The sequence below is a fragment of the Peromyscus eremicus genome, chromosome 3 (assembly GCF_949786415.1).
Source record: "Peromyscus eremicus chromosome 3, PerEre_H2_v1, whole genome shotgun sequence".
Classification (NCBI taxonomy): Eukaryota; Metazoa; Chordata; class Mammalia; order Rodentia; family Cricetidae; genus Peromyscus; species Peromyscus eremicus.
Genome location: NC_081418.1, coordinates 126,610,054 through 126,628,327, shown reverse-complemented (window position 1 = coordinate 126,628,327; position 18,274 = coordinate 126,610,054). Strand labels below are relative to the sequence as shown.

Below are 18,274 nucleotides of genomic sequence, written 5' to 3'. Positions count from 1 at the left end.
TATCTAAAGCAAAATAAGAAAGTAACAGTAACTCAATATTTGATTGAGTTTCAGTTTGGAGCCCAGGAGATAGAGGTGTAGATCAGAGGTAGAGAATTTGTCTAGCATGTGTGAGGGTCTAGGTACAATCCTCAGCAATACAGAAAAGCAGGTAAAGAAGTTTGCCTGCGTCTTTACTCAGTGCAAGAGACCAGGGTTTGCATTCCTGTGCTAAAGCTCACAAATGTTCTTTCTCTATGATGTATTAAGCCTCTATATTCTCATCTAAAGGAGAGTTACTAGAGTTAGACATGACTTAAATAAACTAGTGCCTAGGATGGAGTAGGCTCTCAAAATTATTATGTTATGAATTCTTTAATCAAAACCTTGATCCCTATGCTTGATTCTTGGTTAATAAACAGAGCCATCACCAAGTAACACACTTACTGATCCTATATTTTAGCCACACATTTATATTTCAGAAAGAAACTGCATATGTGGAACCCGGAACCCTCAGGATCAAGTAGGAATTTTACAAATTCCCTTAGAGGCAGACACATTCTGTTTATGATAGCAAAGCTCCGATGGAGAATGAGACAGAATTGTAAAACATGCTCACAAGAAACCAAATTTTGATGACAACTAAATAATAAACAGCATAGAATACATTTTTACATCAATTTTTCTATTTGAGTTTATTGACCAGGCAATACTCAATTACCTGAAGGTTTATCCCTTTATGGTCTTTAGTAGACACACTATAAATTCTGTTACAGTCTAGGTCTCTAAGTTTGAATTTATATAATAAAGCCACACCAGTTTCTGAAAGTTAGTAGGCTGGAAACAACAATAAAACCAACAAGTAGCTTTAAAATTCAGATGCTGTGGTTATTGAGTACCCACTCTGCCAGGTACTGTGTAGTCCTAAGACACAAACTTTTGTTTAGACTTCATAAAAACTCTGTGAGCTTAAAAGACAACCCTACTCTAGGAGAAAAAGATGGTCAGTGGTAGATTAGAAATGGGAGCTCACATACCATGCAGCACAGTTAAAGTATCACATAACCCTGAGTAAAATCATGAGTAAGCTGGGCTCACTTCTCAGGCCCTTTTATGAACTTATGAAAGAGAAGGAGAAGGACAAGGACAAGACACTGGGCTACAGAGCAGGCTTAGAGAACCCAGTTTCTGTCCAGCTGTGTGCATGGAATATGCTAAACTAAGCCATGAGTTTTTTATTTTACAGGTAGGGAAATTGAGTCTCAGGTCACAAAGTCAGTAAAGGACAGAGAAGGGATTTAAACTAATTGAAACTGCATACTAATGAGGTTCAGAAGATGAACAGCACCCATCTGAGTGGGATGGAACTAGAGGGAATCTGAAGGGAATTCAAGAATAGGAAGAAAACTTGAAATGAGCCCAGAGAATTAGAAACTGTGGGTGGTGGCAAGGAACGAGTAGAGTGAACAAGAAAAGACTAAATGGGAGAAAATGGAATGAAACAAGGGTAGTGAGGAAGCCATAGCACAGGGTACCTCAGACAAGAGTCTGATCCAAAACTCCAAGGTGGTGGGACAGCTCTTCAGATGGGCTGAAGCCCAACAACCCAAACATTTTAGAACTACTCTTTAAACATGATCCTCACGTAGCACAGTTAAAAGAAACCTCTGTGGTAAAGATATTGAGAGTCTCAAGGAAATACAGTATAGTTTACACCTAACAAGTCCTTGATCTTGAATGCCTGTTGCTGTGAGAGAGGCTAACACGTTTTCTAGTCTTTATATCTTCTTCCCTCACAGTAAACATGCTATGTCATCCCAGCACTCAGAGGCTGAGGTAAGAGGATAGGAGGATCACAGTTCAAGGCCAGCTGGGGTTACACACTGACTTATCATTACTGTTATCATTACATAACTAATTCACACTGTTGGAAATGAGAAAATGCAGACTACTAAGAGTGAAGTCATTATATTCCCACTACCCAGAGAGCATTCATCTTGTGTTCTTAGTGCTCCTGTGGATCTTTTCCTGTACATATGTATGTTCATAAACATGTACACATAATATAAGCATATATAATATGGTGGCATTTGTTGTTAATCAAAATGAGATTGTGTATTTACTGGTAGTAACTTGCTTCTTAAAGTCAGTAATTTCCATGTTTTCCTTTCAAACAACACCCAGTCCTTAGTCACATTTCCTGGGCGCAAATGTCTACAGTTGGTTTGCTTCCACCTAAACTTCATGGATAATGATGAAAAGATTGCATGCCCCTTAAGCCCTTCTAAATCTAGCACGATTTCTCTTTTCCCCACTCCCAGCAATCCTCCTAGTGTTAAGACCACTGAGCAGTCAGGCCAGTGGGCACCTAGAACGTCCCACCTTCTGGATTAGACCACTTATTTTATTGTGGCATCATTTATATTACTTCTCTATCCCCTGTGTTTCTGACAAATTGGATATTTTATGTAAGGCCTATGTGTAAGGATTCAGTCCTTAATTACGTCATCAGCCTTCAACGGCCTCCCAGCCTAAAAAAGCGGGTGGACCCTGTGTGCGTCCTTCTCCTTTCCGCTTCTTTCTCCCGTCGGCCTCCCCCACTCCCCCTCCCAATAAAGCTCTAGAAAGGTAACTATGGCTCGTGACTCTCCTCCAGCACTCCTCCGTTGGTATGGCTGCCTCCGTTGGTATGGCTGCCGCGGGTGGCGGCCAGCCACGAGGAGCAGCGCCTTAGCATAACCAACACTATGTGCTACAGTCAAGCCACAAATGCTGGAGACATTCTCTTCTTACTGTAGCTCCACAGAAGACATGGTCAGCAGGCCTGGTGGCGCAGGCCTACAATCTCTGCTACTCAGGAGGCCGAGGCAGGAGGATTATTCATTGAAGGCTAGGAAGGGAAGACCTTTCCTCAAAATAAAAAGTAAAGTAAGGACTCAATGGTAGAGCATTTGCCTTTGATGATCAAGGCTATAGGGTCAATCCCCCAATTTCAATCTCTTTCTCTCATATTCTCTCTCTCTCTCTCTCTCTCTCTCTCTCTCTCTCTCTCTCTCTCTCTCTCTCACACACACACACACACACACACACACACACACACACACACACACAGAGAGAGAGAGAGAGAGAGAGAGAGAGAGAGAGAGAGAGAGAGAGAGAGAGAGAGAGAGAGAGAGACTGCATTAGTGAAGCTAAGATCAATTACAAATTTGGGAACCACACTTTGGTTGTGAGCCTAGCCTTTAACGGCTAAGCTGTTTCTCCAGCCCACCAATTACCAGTCTGGAATAACAGTAGTCTGACCTCTGACCTCTCCCTAGTATGGCTACTCTCCCTCCCTGCAGTTAGAAAGCAATAAGTGCAGTTACTGTGGCATTCACAATTTTTAAAATACATTTTTTTTAAAAAAATTATTTACTTATTTATTTACTTACTTCCGTGTATGTATGTGCATCTCTGTGAATGTGTACTACATGTGCATGGGTGCCCACAGAGTCCAGAAAAGGGTTTCAGATCCCCTGGAGCTGAACCACCCAATGTGGGTATTAGGAACTGAATTCAGGTCCTCTTCAAGAGCAATAGGCACTTTTAACCATCTCCTCCAACCTGGTTTCAATAATCATTCTGCCAAGGGTTCTAGTAAACTTGATTATCTTTTCTCCAAATCAATAGTTTGAGTTTATAAAGTGAAGTTTTTCTACTATCATTCATACATCATTCAGTTAACAGTTCTCTATAGCAGAAAATGTTCCTCCAGTAAAGTTGTGTATTCACTCTGAAATGTAGTTCCCACTAGGAAGAAAGACTAAATGCTTAATTTTCTTTCTTTTATTAAAAGGTGGGTAATTTCTTTTTTAAAAATTTTTTATATTATTATTAAGAGATTTTCTATTCATTTTACATACTAACTACAGATTCTCCTGTCCTCCCTCCTCCCACCCTCCATCATTCTCCCCCCCAAGCCACCCCCCATTCCCACTTCCTCCAAGGCAAGGTCTCCCATGGGGAGTCAGCAGAGCCTAGTACATTTAGTTGAGGCAGGTCCAAGCCCCTTAAAAGGTAGATAATTTCAATACCTAGCTTCCTTGGTTAGGTGTATCAGTGTCTCTTATTCACTGAATACTCATGTTGCAAAACATCTTTTTTCTCTTTCAATCTATTTTTAGAGAATTTTTATTTCTACTTTATTTTTCTCCTATGACAGTTACAAGTAAGGCGTGTGTGCCTTGGTCCTTCAAATCACTAATCTTTTCTTTTTATCACATACACAAAACCATTTACCAACCCCTGAATAACAGAACCAGTGTTTCAGTTTTACCTAAGTTTCCGTTCACAGGGATTTTCAGTTTTTAGTAAGTAGTTTTCCTAAATGATGGGGTGGGGGTGGGGGTGGAGGAAGTTAGCAAATGAACTTAACTGGTTCCACCAAAATTATCTAGAATGTCAGCACAGCTTTGCAAAGTGGGTCCAAGATTTGTGGACTAATTAAACCACAGCCCAACTATATACTTTATTCTTCATTCTCCAGGTTTCTGAAGATATACCGAGATCTAGGAGGCAGGATATTCTGTTTATATGTTCACAAACGTGAGTTTCATTTTAATAAACTTCATTTGAAATATTTAGAAACATTTTATTAAAACATAAAGAGAAGGAGATTACCAAACAGGAAGACAGAAGAGAAACATGTTCTCAATTCTGAAACAGGTGCCCCCTCCACACCTAAAACAAATATGAAATTAAGCCTTAACTTAGTTCCTCTAATGATGTTTTTATTTGTTATCTATTGCACACAGTCAGATGAACAGCTCAAAATGCCTACAGTCACTCTGGGCAAGTTGACAAATATCCTACACATTGAAATGAGAAGTGGGAAGGAGGCCAGATTGCTTAATTGTTTGTTACTTGGGAGTATCAAAAGGTGGACAAGCCAAAATCTTTATGGGGATCCAAAGAGTACAGCTCCTTCCTTAGGCAGCTGGAGAAAACAATGGGCCAGATTCTCACTCTGTGTAATCACAGAGGACGACTCCATTGTATAGCCCATTGTTTCTTCCATGTACTGCCTGAAGGGGAAGTGTATTGTTATCTACGGGAGACCTTCCATGAGAGAGTTACATAGGATGAGAACGTAGCCTCTGGGAGACTAATGAAGATGTGGCATTCAGTTCAGGAGGGAACTTTCAGATAAACATTTTGGGAACTGTGCACTTAAAAGACCTATGCATTAAAATCAGGAAGCTGTAGTAACCAAGAGTTAGTGTGAAAATCAATATGGCAGGTTAATAAAGGGGCTCTGAAAAGCTTAGGCGGTGGGTAAATGAGTAGTTGGAGCTCACAGGTAACAGAAATATCAGGATGAGCTTTTCACATGTCCAAGAAGTCCTAAGCACATCTGTTCTAACCTCCTCCTCCTTAATAGCTGGGGAAACTGAGGCACAAGGAAATGCTTCATTTACAGATGACATACACAAGGCACAAAGAAGTAGAATGACTTGCACATTGCCTCATTTTATGTATTGCAGTGTTAGTGATAATATCAAAGCTAGAATCCATGATGTTCTAATTATTAGATCTGTTCTCTGATTCCACTAAAATAGTAACACTTTTATAGCTGGGCCTTCTTTGGAGAGAAAGACTACTAACAGAAACCTATCGTTGTGAATCCCTACAGCTCTTTAGAAAAAGATTTCTTCAAACAACCATACTGAGATAAAGTTGTTGTGTTGTTTTGAGACAAGGTCTTTCTTTGTAGCCCAAACTGTCCTTGAACTAATGACAGTCCTCCTGCTTTATCTTCCCAAGTGCTAGGATTATAGGCATGTACACCAGGCCTGCCTTGGTGGTACATTTTAGGCTTCATATTGTTTGCTCTCCAGTTTGCCAAGTTTTACACCATCATCATAAATTAGCTTTACAATATTTCACCCCCCAAATGCATACTGCTTTATATTTAATCCCAGTTCCTACTGCTAATCCTAGGCAACCACAAACCTACTATTCTTCCTCTAGAGACCGACTGCTTTCATCATCAGTGTATTCAGATGGGCTCATGTAATAAAGAATCCCATGTGTCTGGCTGTTATTTCCTAAGTTTTAATATATATCAACCTTTAGTAAGCTGTGCATGGATATATAATATTTTGACTATCTGTGCAGCTCACAAACATTTAAGTTGCCCCATTTTTGAGAGAAAATATTTTTCAATGAAACAAAATCTGTTTTAGTTAATTTCAAGACTGAAGAGTCGAGTAGCTCATGCCTGTGGTCCCAGCACTTGGGATGCTGAGGCAGGAGGAATGTCCATAAGTTTGAGGCCGGCCTGGGCTACAAAATTAGATTTCCATTTCATAAAGAAACTAAAAGAAGAGGATGAGATGACAGAGGAGGATGAGGGGAAGGAGGAAGAGGAGGAGGAAGGAGGCAGAACAGTATAAGGCAGAAATGTGAGAAGCTGGACTCACCCTTCAATTACGTCATTAATTGGTCTATGAACTGAGGCAAGTCACAACATCTCTAGTTTCAATTCCTCATTTTTCAAGCAGAGATTGGGAGAGGACAGAGAGTAAATGGCATCTAACACTTTCTTTGAGTTCTTCTACTTGATAGATGTCAAATGCTATCATTATTCTTATAATTTACACATGCACAACCCTATCCTACTCTCACTTGCTACTTTTTAATATGTAACTTACATTCTATTCAATAGAATTTTTCATAGATATTCAATAGAATATCTCTTCATGCTTGTGTGCCTATGGTATACAGAAGATGCCTAATAAATACTGAGTAGATGAATGAATAGATGTGCATATTCCTGTTTTATGTCATCCTTCAGGACTTATTTCTGGCTTTATGACCTCATTTCTGCTATAGTATTTAACTGCCATAAGTTTTCTTGGTTGACACCCAGTAAATGAACATTCATTAGATCCTACTCCTTATTAAGCACTCACTGTGTGAAGTTGATGCCACACAACTTAGCCTTAATTTATTTCACACATCTGCTTTACCTCTCCAGGAACATACTGTTAATGCCTTTGAAGACAGAGAAGAAAGTGCATTTAACTTCATGAGAATTATTAATATAACATTAGGTATTTGAGACTGATTGCTTACCGTGACTGTTAAACCCCACACAGATGACTGTCCTGTCTCTCAAGGCTTTAGGAAATTTCTCTACCCAAACTTGAACGTCTGTAAGAAGCTCTCCCCTCTTCTGTGCTTTCAGAAAAGGTAGAGGAAGACAGTTTTCACTCTTTGAAAAACTTCCCAAACAAACCTGAAGACTGCTACTTACAATGTTCTTCTTCCTTGACCCAACAAAACAACTAGTTGCTCATAACAAGTTCTTTAGTTTGGATTCTGATACTTGAAACTTGTAGTGTACAAACTTCTGGAGTCATACATAGAAAGAGCAGTGAGAGTAAAGAGTTTAAGAGTGAAGGGATTTTCTGAGTTCCCTCTGCCTTTGGCAAGTCATTAGGTGCTTCTGGCTTTAATTTCTTCCTATAAAAAACAGGAAGCAATAACTGTCCTATTGTTGAGAAAACATTAAGATGAAACATGGTACTGTATGAAAAACTATAAATTTTAGAGTTTTGTAAAGCTAGCTAGGGGCAGTGTTGCACTCCTGTGATTCCAGGAGACTAAGGCAAGAGGATCACTTGAACCCAGGAATTTGAGGCTACCCTGGGCGACATAAAAAGATCCCATCTAAGAAAAACATAAAAAACACAGGCAACATAATAAAACCAAACTAATAGAATACTCCTATGTAAACACAAGATACTATTTTCTCCTGTTGTTACCAGACACTAAAAAAATTCCCTTTAAGACATTATGATTTTAAATCTTTATTGAGTAAATATGAAAATACACATGCAAGATGGGGATGTGGCTCAGTGCTGGAGCCCTTGCCTAGCATGCACAAGCCCTGGGTCCCACCACCATAAGCATAAATAAGTAAGCAGATAAGTAAATAAAATGCATATGCTAAGAGTTGGAAACAGCTGTGCCATGAGGCTAACAGCTGTTATTTCCAGGTGATGGGATTCATAATGAGGAACTCTTTGCTCTGTGTGCTTCTGTAGACTTTGCAATAGCAGGTATTACCTTCAGATAGGGACACTGTGCAACATTAGAAAAAGAAGAGCTATCCCTCTGGAGGGCTTTCTAAGAGAGAATATGTGCACAGTAACCTCACACAGCTGAGCTGATAAAACTAAGTTTCTGTAGATTGCTAAGATAAATGGCAGTGATGTTTGCTTAAGCTTTTTCAATAACTGGATTTATCAAGAAGAGTGCAAGTCTTTCCATTTTTCTATGGAACTCTTATCTTTTATCTGTTTTTCCTCTCTGAAGTATTTCTATTAGACAGCAGCAGCACTAGTCACCAGAAAGTATGAAGAGGTGAAAGGCTCACTTGGAAAACAGGCAGGAACCTTGCAGAAAAGATACCACAAGCTCCTGACCTCACTGCTGCCATGCCTCTCTGCCTGCTCCCAACTCCCTAGAAAGATCATGCTTCCCTGTGTGAGCTCAAGAGTGTACATAGATCAGCCTTTCCATCTCAGCCTTCATTTATTACTGAGATTTTTTTTTCTTTTTGAAAAGAGATCTTGCTTTGTTGCCCAGGCTGGCCTTGAACTTGGCTCAAATGATCTTCCTGCCTTGAGATCCTGAGCAGCCAGGGCTGAGAACAGGATAAAACCACCTATGGCTTTTATTTCACTGAGAATTCTGATCAGTTTTTGTTTCTAGCACTGTCTCAGCTTAAATACCCCTCTCCCTTGACTTCATTCTCATCATTCCACTTCTTAGCCTTGTTGAGTAATGTCCCTGAGACAAGGGGGTTCAATTAAGACGATCAGATACTTCATCAACTCCCAGTCCGAACAAGTATTAGGAATGAAACAGGACACTCTTAGCAATGCATACAGGACTTTGGGCATGAACTGGAACTGTCACAGGCAAACCAGGTCATCATCACCTTAAGATTAAGCAAGGTGAGGTGATGAGGAGAGGATAGGTGTCCTGATGCCTTTGGTCCTTAGCAACTAGGTCAGCGCTGCCTTAGCTGTTGTTTGTTTGCTCCTCATAGCCTTCCCCTTCCGACGTTTCACTCATTGATCTAGGACTTGTAGCGACACATTTTTTTTAAGAGACCTGTAGTAGAATATAGTGCTGTAAAATTTCTTTTCTCTCTCTCTTTTTTAAACATTGAAGGTTCACACGGGCAGTTGTTTTGCAAAGGAAGGTGGGGATTGCACAGTTTTTGCCCTAGGCTCTCTTGCATTAAGGAGTGTTGTATCTGGCCACTTCTCAAGCCACCAGATGTGAAATAATTAATGCCCACTTGGATTACAAATCTCATTTTAATATCTTTCAACATAAATAACAATAACAATAGTCAATTTGTGCATTTGAGACTCCCAAAAGGGGAGACACATTAACCACACAGAGACCACACTTTAAAAAATACCTGACAAAGTGCTTCTCTTAGTGAAAACAAGAATGAGTAAAATAGCCCATTTCAATGAAGATCATAGCATGACATTGGGTTTGATGACTGAAATTAACCAGCAAAACCCAGGATAATCCAGCTTAGTAAATTCTTAGCACTTGGGGAGTCTGAATCATATATCTCAACTAGGGAAATTATTGTGTTTTGGGGTTATTTCTAACTCTTCTGAGGACCTGTAAATACACATCTTTTAAGCACTGGTCTAATTCATTCTCTGGAGGCTATACACGTAAGGTGCTGGTGTTGGGGAAGGATGGGGTAGGGCGTGGTGTTTGCCTGTAACCCAGAACCTGGGAAGCAGAGGCAGAAGGACTGCACAAGATTGAGGCCAGCCTGTTGGCTAGCCAAAACAAAACAAAACACAAAGACACCCCCTCCTTCAAATAACAACAACAAAAGTCTAATATAGCTCAGAGTAAATCTTAATAGCTAGTTCCTAATGAAACACTCTGTCAATCTGAAACTTCAAGTCAATAGATTAAACTACCTTGAAAGAAAACTAACAATTTCTCTTCCTGCTCTTTTTTGTTGTTTTTACAATGATGGACCTATGTGACAACATGGAGCCATCATTTCTGACTAACTGAGTACAGTTCACACTATTTTGATCTAAGCTCATAAATAAGATTAAGACTTGGAAAGCCGGAGCATGGTGCACACTTGGAATCTCAGCACTCAGAAGCAACGTTGGGGCAGGAAGATTGGGAGTTCAAAGCCACCATGTGCTACATAGTAAGACTGTCTAAAGAAAAAAAAGTTAGATTTGGTAATAAACAAAATGAAGAAGTAGAAACAAACAAAGCAATAACAAAGCATTCGATGTAAAGAGCCAACTGGTAGGTAAAGATTAAAGTAAGTAGATCATGTGAACAACTCAAGTAAGAACAGAGATGTGAAGGGTTCCTGGAGATTCAGGACAAGAGGACTGACCATGAAGTTCAAAGTGACTAATCAGATGACATAATCTTTTAGTGATTATAGGACATGTTTTATATATAATATTTAATCTTGAGAATTACAAATTATTCCCATTTTACCAAAAGTTGAAGCTCAAGAAAGCTGAGCAACTTGGCCCAGGTCACTGAATCAGAAGTGAAATGAGTATAAAAAAATATTTAACCGAATCATCAAAGATGTATCAGATCAACTTAAAATAAGATACACAGAAACAAAACAAAACAATAAACACCCTGAGCACTGGGGTGAGACAAGAGGATTGATGGAGCCCAGGAGTTTGAGCCTAGCTTGGGCAACACAAAGATGCCCTGTCTCAAAATAAATGAAATTAAAAACTGTTTGCTGTCTATAAGACACTGTGGGAAATACACAAGAGTGTAAGTCTGCCCTTAAATTATCTGTAATCTTGCAAGAGAAACAGTGACAATAAAGTGAAACATTAGGCAATGGTTTATTATTTGAATAAGAATTGAGCCAACACCAGAGGAGATGTCAAAAGGTAGACCTGGTTCATTGCCAAACTAATGGGAAGATTAAAAAATTTCACAGGGATTCAGAGGAACACGACAAGTGAGTTGTGTCCTAGAAAAATCCCAGTGGAAGATACGGGATTTCCATGAGGGCTTGTACGGAAAGCAGGATCTGGACTCTAGGAGCATGGCTTCTGGAGGAAGGTGACTGTGTTGGTGTTATTCTTCTACTCCTATCTTCATCATTTGATACAGTCTGCTATTGTATAAATAAAGACTGACTAATGAACTGGAAAATGACAGAGGGAATGAGCACATGTAGGAGAAAGATGGAATGTTTGGGAAAGGAGAAGAAGTAAAAGTGTGGTGAGGGTAGGAGAGACAGTGTAGGTAAACAAATTATTTTGCTTTAAAGTAAATAGTCTGGTAAATGGTTTAGCCATGGTGTATGCATAAAGCAGTATGGATCTCCAGACTTTCAGAGAGGTACATAGATATAGATACAAGAAATTTATCACAGTTTGTGTTCCAACACTGCCTCTACAACTGTGGTCTAATTGTGTGTGTAAACAGTTTCCGCATTGTAGACCAGTAGTTCTCAATCTATGGGTTGTGATCCCTTTGGGGTCAAATGATCCTTTTACAAGGGTACTGGGTGACCCCCTCCAACCATTAAATTATTTCATTGCTACTTCATAACTATAATTTTGCTACTGTTATGAATTGTAATGTAAATTACGATATGTAGGATGGTCTTAGGTGACACTGTGAAAGAGTCATTTGACCCCAAAGGGGTCGAGACACAGGATGAAAGCCACTGTTCTAGAGTGTTTCCTGACATAATCCTTTATAGTTTTTATACCTATAGTCAAATGTCATTAATCAAAATGAAACAGTGATATTAAAAGTTCCAAACTCATCAATTTGGGGCTATCTAAATTTAATCTATATTTTAGTTTGTCCTATAATATTTACCAAAATAAAAAGTGACTTACTATGAAGAAAGATTTTTACACAAATGGAAATGAAAAGAGCCTTCTTGTTCATTGAATTAGCTAGAAATTTAATTTTACCAAGAACAGGGGCTTAGGGTGGAACACAGTGGATGAGTGGGTGAGTATTAATGTGCTTGAGGCCCTGAGTTCAATTCCAGCACTTGTCTACAAACAAACAAACAAACAAACAAACAAAATAACAGTAGTTCTACCAGGAACAATCTATTCACCTCAGCATGTAAAGTTTGAAAATATCAGAGATGTGTGGCACTGATTTATGTTTCTGTATCAGTACGGTCTCTGCGGCTCAGCCCCATAGACATCTCCATCCAAATATCTCATAGGGAACTCAGAGTTAATAGTCATCAACTAAATTTACATCAGTTCCCCTAATGCCATCCTATTTTATTGAACCCTGTCTTCTAAATGGTTGGACCTATCTCCCAGCCGATCATCTGTAAAAGATCATACATGTCTGTGCTAACAGGTATATCCTTTTGACTCTACTTGTTAAATATTTACATTTGACCCCTTCTCTGCCTCCTTATCCTTGTAATTCAGGCCAGCCACCTCACATCCTCTCCCTCTCCCTCTCCCTCTCCCTCCCTCTCTCTCTCTCTCTCTCTCTCTCTCTCTCTCTCTCTCTCTCTCTCTCTCACACACACACACACACACACACACACACACCCCTTCCTATCAGGTGTCCCATCTGCGTTCATCTCCTGCTGCAGTCAGAGGGATCTTCTAAGGATGCCAATTAGAGAACATCACTCCCCTCCCCAAAGCTTAACTTTGAGCTGACTTCTGTCTTAAACCCAAACTTCCATTTTCTCTGAAGCCTCAATTGACTCCTTTCCTCTTAAGTCAGTAAGAGAGCAACTTTTCCCACCTCAGAGCCTCCACACCTCACTTAGTCTCCTGCTGTTCTCACTGCTCCCCAAGGTGATGCTCCATAGGAATCATCAGTGTAAAAAAAATCACCTCTTCCAATGAAGACCATATAGTGCCCCCCTGTTCTAAACAACTCACCATACTCCCTCTGCTCCCGTGTGGCACTCATCATTTCATGACAACTTGCTTGCCCTCTGCTTTCCCACCACACTGTAGACTCATTGCAGTGGTACAGTGCCAGCAACAAAGAACAGTGGCAAGTAGAGTTTGGTATGGGCTTTGTTGATTCACTGTTTTGTGCTGTGCAAGTTACTTAATCAGTCCTATTTTATTTTTATTTATGTATATTTGTGTGTATATGGCACATGTGAGCAATGCCCATGGAAGCCAGAAGAGGGTGTCAGATCCCCTGGTGCTGGAGGTACAGGCAGCTGTGAGTTATCTCACGTGGGTGCTGTGAACCTAACTGGTGTCCTCTAGAAAAGCAGTGAGCACTTTTAACCACCAAGTCTTCTCCAGCACCAAAGACATCGTTTTTTTCCTTGTTTGTTTGTTTTTGTGGGTTCCCCCCCCCGCCTCCCCCTTCCCCCCCCCTCCCTCCCACCTGGCTTTGAGTTTCTCTGTGTAATAGCCCTGGTTGTCCTGGAATTCACTTTGTAGACCTGGATAGCCTTGAACTCATAGAGATCTGCCTGCATTTACCTCCTGAGTGCTGGGATTAAAGGTATGCTCTACCACCACCCGGCTAAGACACGTCCTTAACTTGTGGAATTCAGTCTTTATAATGACTTGTTATGACACAAAGACACAATATTTTTACATCCATATGTGGATCTACAGGAATCTGTGGGTCCCTATTTGAGACATTGATGACCTTTTTAAGATCTAAAGTTTCATCATTCTGAGAAAAGATAGGGATTTATCTTCCAGATTTCTTCCCAGTGAATCAGCCCCACACATGGGCTTGTGAAGCTAGGTCTTAAAAAGAACACAAGCTATTCCACAGCACTGAGGAATCCATCTGAAGAGCAATAGACTCTTAGGTAATGCTGTTAGGCAACAGCATGAAAAGCACTCAGTTTTTTCTTTGTGTGTGGCCAATGGAGGCTGATGAGAGCATCTACCTGTGTTCAGATGGGATGAGAGTTTTTACCATCTGGAGAAGAATGTGACAAAATGAATTAAATTCAAAAAGAGAACAAGAACAGCAAGGGGCAAACAAAGCAATTAAAAATTGGGCAAAGAACTTGAACAGTTTTTTTTTTTCCTCAAAGAAGATGTATAAACAACCAATGATACACGAGAAGACTCTCAAGAGTCATTAGTCATCAACAAAAAGCAAATCAAGCCGGGCGGTGGTGGTGCACGCCTTTAATCCCAGCACTCGGGAGGCAGAGCCAGGCGGATCTCTGTGAGTTCGAGGCCAGCCTGGGCTACCAAGTGAGTCCCAGGAAAGGCGCAAAGCTACACAGAGAAACCCTGTCTCGAAAAACAAACAAACAAACAAAAAGCAAATCAAAACCATGGTGAGATAATACTTAACACCTGACAAGATGGCTGTTATACTGCTCCAAAGGACAGAGAAACTTTGAACTGAAATAAATTGCTGGTTGGAATGTAGACTGTTGACATGGTAGCAGAAATCAGCTTGGGCAGTTCTTTAAAGCATAAAACACAAGCCAGGCATGCTTTTAAGCTCAACAGTTGAGAGACTGAGGCAGGAGGATAGCAAGATCAAGGCAATCCTGTATAAATTAAGACTCTGTCTCAAAACAATAACAACAAAACCTATGGAATTATCTGATGCCACTGTTTAGATATGGCTTATTCCTCCCCAAAGGTTTATGTGTTGGAAGTCTGGTCTCCAGTGTGATGATAATATGGCGATATTAAGTGGTGGTGGGGTTGTTAAGAGGTGGGACCTGTCAGGCAATACCCTCAGAAGAGACTGTGGTACCTCTCCTGGGGTCCTGACTAGTTCTCCCTACAGAGTTGTTACTAAAGAGCAAGATTTGCCCTGCCCAGGTTCTCTGCAGTCTTCCCCATTTCTGGTACTGTGATAGCATGTTCTCTAAGGTCCTCACCAGAGCCCAGTCAAAGCCAGAACTATTTCCTGCAGCCTTAATATTGAGAGCTAAGTAAGTCTCTTTTCTTTTCAGAGTATCCAGCCTTGTCTATTTTGTTAGATCAGTGGAAAATGGATAAACTCATCATGCAATTCTGTGGTTCTACACCGAAGTATATTATACCTCAAAGAACTGAAAGCAGAAACTCCAACACACAGTTGAACATCAATAGTCATTGCAGCATAATTTGCAAAGGGAAATGTTAAAAAAAAATGTGTTCATGTAACAGATGAATGAATAAAATGTGATGCACACATAAAATGGAGTATGATTCCGTCACAAAAGGGAATAGCATTCTGATACATGCTATTATGACACATGAGTAAATCTTAAAGACATTGTGATAAGTGAAACAAACCATGAGTAAAACCACAAATACAATATGATTTCCATTGATATGGAACAATTGCGATAGGCAAATTCGAAAAGACAGAAAGCAGAAGAGAGGTAACCCCAAAGCTAGGGATGAGCAATGGGGCAGGGGGGGTGTTACTGTTCAGAGGGTACAGAGCTTGAGTTTCCATGACAAAAAAATTTTAGAAATAGATACAAGGGACAGTTGTACAACACTACAAATATCATTAATGCCCCCTGAGTTTGGTTAAAATGGTAATTTTTTTGTTTAATATATTTTTCTAAAATAAAAAGGAGAGCTGAACAGCTTGCTGTTTACTGTTTAAACTCTAAGTGAATCCTGATCTAAGAGAATCATAATGTACTTAGGAACCAGCAGCTGGTTGCTGTGGGGAAAGATGCCCTTCTCAACAGTGCTGCAAAATCATTCCCATCAGGCATCATCCTAACATTTGGTTGTCTTAGTTGCTTGATTCTCCCCTCTCCCTGCCCCGCCCCCTTCATTCTACCTCTGAGGCTACTTGGGACTAAACCCAGTGGAAAGGGGTGAAAGTGACTACTCACAGCAAATACTCTGTTCTTCAAACTTCTTTTTGCTGGAGTTCTTATGACGTGCCTGGGGGCCATGTGCTAAAATTATCTAAATATAAACAAAATGCTGGTTTCCTGAGTAAGGTCTCATCTGCCAAGATTCCACTTAGATTGCTGATTTATAGGTGTTCAGACTCCCACACAGAGGTTCACCATGGCTCTAGTCTTTGGGAGGCAAATGAACCACTGAATCCCCAGGCCAGGGAGGAAGAGACAGCCTGGGTTAAAACAGTGAGTTTCTGTCTCTTCTGCTAGTATGTTTTTTTCACTCTACCCCTCAAACTGCAAGATCATTTCTTCCAAGGTTATTCCTATGTATATCACAGCAAATTGGCCACTCTTCTAAAATATATGATAGTCCATATTGAAAAATAAGCTACTATCTAAAACTGAACATACCTTTACCAATTACCAAGTACTTTAGCAGGCTAGCCACGTTTACCAGCCTTCTCAGCAGCTCCCAATGAGCCTTCAGTTTGTAGCTGCCTGGCTGTCCTGCTTGGAGTTTTAATTTCTACCCAAGAACCAAAGAGCCATTTATGAAAATCTGCATTTTTCTTTATATAAACAAATACTCTAAATTTCTACCTGGGGGAAAGGGAGTTTCAGAGATAAACTGCCAAGCTTGAAACTCCAAAATGAAAAAGAGACAAAGATATCTTCAAATCACCAGATGGCTGGAACTGGCCTGCTAAGTGTGAAGTGTATGACTTTACTCATTCCTGATCAGAAAGATGGAAAGAATCATTGACTGCCAAGATAATAAAATAAGTGATAATGTTCTGGGACAGCAAAAGTATACAAAATGGGTTTGGACAAATATTCTTGCAGTCAGTTTTCTCACTTCCAACACTAACCAGAGGGCTCTGCTGACTTGGTTGTGGCTGGAACTTTCTCACTGTACAGAGTCTTGTGGCTTCAGGCTGGCTTGGTGCTGGAGTGGTCTGGACAAGGTTATTTGGTGTCACTTGGGCTGCTCTAAGTTCAGATGCATTTCTCTAGCTCTCAGTTCATCTTGGCAAAACATTTCCAATACAAGTGCAATAAACTATATTGTCCGACTTTTGGGTTTTTACAACTCAGCCCACCACATTTGGGGGTTGGGTAAGGTTGCAAGAACCCACAGGAAGTAAGAGGTATTATAGTGATATCTGGCAATGTTAGCTAGCTGGAGCGCAACTAAAATCATGTGTTTAATGGGAAGAATTACTAAATTTGGGATGACTTTGAGTGTGTGTGTATTTCTTAAACTAGTATCATTAGATTTGTTCACATACAGATTTCTGTTTTCTCAGATAATCTTCTCATGATTATTTAAACATGGCTCCTTCTTATAGTAAAAATATTCTTGGCAAATTTTAAATTAACCAAAGGTGAAAAGAATTAAGAAGCAAATTAACTTTTAAGTTACTACCACCGGGCATTTTTGAAAATCTTATTTCCATTAAATTCAGTCAATTCCTGAGTTTGGTTCCCTTTTAACAAAAAGTTAACATAGCAGCTGACTTAATAAGAATTTCTATTGCTGTGAAGAGACACCATGACCACAGCAACTCTTATAAAGGAAAAACATTTAATTGAGGTAGCTAACACTTTCAGAGTTTTAGTCCCTTATCATCATGTTGTGACATGGTGGCGTGCAGGCAGACATGGTGCTGGAGAAGTAGCTGGGTGTCCTACATCTTGACTTGCAGGCAACAGGAAGTGGTCTATGACACTGGGCTTGGCTCAAGCATATATAAGACCTCAAAGCCCACCTCCACAGTGACACACTTCCTCCAGGAAAGCCATACTTACTCCAACAAGGCCACACCTCCTACTAGTGCCACTCCCTTTGGGGGCCATTTTCTTTCAAACTACCACAGCAGCCAAATGAAAAACTCAATTAAAATTATGCAAAACCAGCTAGTCATGAAAAGCAACTATTTAAACATGATAAACAAGCCCCTAAATTTTCATGAAAGGGACTGAGAGAGCAAGAGGAAAACAAATAACATAAAGCCTCTTTGCTGGCAGCATTTGTAATTTAACTTTCATTCATCTAATAAATATTTGCTGATGAGCTATTAAGTGTCATATACTATACTGTATGCTAGGTATAATGACGACGACGATGTTGATTTTTGCTTCCAGAAAAGGTTTTACAGTTAGAAAAATACATAGACATTTACCAATTAACTGTTTTCTCCTTTGTTTTTAGTTTTCTTTGAGATAAAGTTTCACTGTATAACTCAGGCTAGTCTGGAATTCCTTGAGTAGCTCAGGCCTTGTACTCTTAAGTGTTGAGATTATAGGTATGTGTGCCATATCTAGCTTCTGAGTTGATTCTTAGGGGCTCATTTTCAATGATTTCTTCAATTGGTACTGAGATATGCTAACTGACAT

General features: G+C 39.9%; 1 protein-coding gene and 1 long non-coding RNA gene across 3 annotated transcripts in view; one reads left to right on the top strand and one right to left on the bottom strand.

Annotated features, from left to right (window-relative positions):
- Positions 1-18,274, bottom strand: part of Pparg (peroxisome proliferator activated receptor gamma) — a 130,582-nt gene that overhangs the window by 77,505 nt on the left and 34,803 nt on the right. The window lies entirely within an intron of this gene.
- Positions 2,616-15,205, top strand: LOC131907306 (uncharacterized). Its single transcript, XR_009378362.1, has 3 exons — positions 2,616-2,907; positions 4,508-4,566; positions 14,978-15,205. It is a non-coding gene; the product is annotated as an uncharacterized LOC131907306 (long non-coding RNA).